The sequence below is a fragment of the Pteropus alecto genome, unplaced genomic scaffold (assembly GCF_000325575.1).
Source record: "Pteropus alecto unplaced genomic scaffold, ASM32557v1 scaffold161, whole genome shotgun sequence".
NCBI lineage: Eukaryota > Metazoa > Chordata > Mammalia > Chiroptera > Pteropodidae > Pteropus > Pteropus alecto.
Genome location: NW_006432943.1, coordinates 3733541 through 3735268, shown reverse-complemented (window position 1 = coordinate 3735268; position 1728 = coordinate 3733541).

The following is a 1728-nucleotide window of genomic DNA, read 5'->3' as shown; positions in this document are numbered from 1 at the left end:
ATATCTTGCTCAAGGTCACACAGCTAGTAAGTGGTTGAGCCCAAGCTCTTGCCTACCACATTCCACTAAACTCCATTATCTCATATTACACTACCTACAAAACTCAACAATAACGCATGGATGATACTCTAATTAATTATATTTAGATAGCTTTGCTTTTTAATTCTTACAAATAATTTTTCTAAAATCTATCTCACCTCTGTAAAGACAATATATACTCAGCATAATTATGCCTCTCACTGGTGATTGAGGGTCTTCTGTTGAGAATCATGATTTTGCTTCCCCTGGGATGTCCTAGTGTCCCCCATATAATTCTTATCCATCTTTCTGGAACCAATTCCATTGCTAGCCAAGGTATGAAGGGTTTTCCCTCCACATCTAGCCCACACTGGGTTTCGTTTGTTTGTTTTTTGCAAAATATTGTCTGTATCTCAGATTTTTGAGTTCAGAGAATAAATCTTAGGTATTTCAGAATTAGACACATGGATACTGTGGTGGCTTCATAATGTGTCAACATGGCTAGCCTAAATTTCTTTCTCTGTATGCTTCTGGTGAGATGAGCCATAAGAGACATTTTCACATGAGATTTGGAGGTGAAAGTGAAAGAGCAGCCACTTCAAAAAAAAAACAAAAACCGTTTATTTTTAAATAATTTTAGATGCTGAGAGCCGTTTTGTTTTACACTTAGAAGGCTGGGGCAGGCGCTTCTGTAGCTCCTACACATGGTTGTTTATCTGCTGGCTCCTCCGTCAGGTCAGCGTGGGGCAGCGCTGGGCCTGCAGCTGCTCCCCCTTCCCCAGATCTTCCTTCGGCTCCTCTAACTGCTGGGTCAGGAGTGTGTTTAACTCCATGATGGAGACACCTGCTTCTCTGGTGGGACTTCCACTTCATCAAGGTTGGTGATAGAACTGACTTGGTTCTAGTCTGTCCTCGTGGGTTCCAGTTCATGCTCATGAGTTCCACTGTGTGCTCGTAGGATCTAGTTTTCCTTTACTAACCCCTCACGTCCCCTTTTCATCTATCTTTCCCTTCCCAAATGTCTTCCCGGTGGACTTCAAGTTCTAGCATAGCAGTGAAGACAACAGCTTTGCACAGATGGTTTAACCAGTTTCACAACTACATAAGTTTAAATCCCCATAATCAGTTTTATATATATTCCTCTTCTCTCTTTTAACCCTGAGTGATAGATATGAAGGGGCTGAAAGCTTGAATCCAATGAAAACATTGCTTTTGGATGGTAAGATCTCATTCTGATGATTTATTCATACCCAGAAGCCAGGTTCAAGGGAGAAAAAGAAAGGGTAAGTAGGGGGTGAAAAGGGGTCATGGGATCAGAAAAAATAAAAGTAATTTGTGATAATGTAACATGTCTACTTCATGCCAGGCAGTGGAAACACAAAGATCAATAATAACCCTAGACCTTATAATCTATGGAGGAGGAAGGACTCTTAAAGAGCTAGCTATAATAGAATAAGTGCTATATAATTGGCATGAATAAAGTACTATGGAAAAACAGACGAGGAAGTCATTAATTTTTTCTGAGGGAATTGGGGAGGGCTCTGCAGATGAGGTAACATTGGCACTGGGCCGTGAAGAATGAATAAGAAACTCACTAGTGCAGGGATTCTCAAACTTTAGCAGGCATCAGACTCACCTGGGGGGCTTATTAAACCACAGATCGTTGGACCTCACTTCCTAGTTTTTGATTCAGTAGGCCTGAGGTGGGGC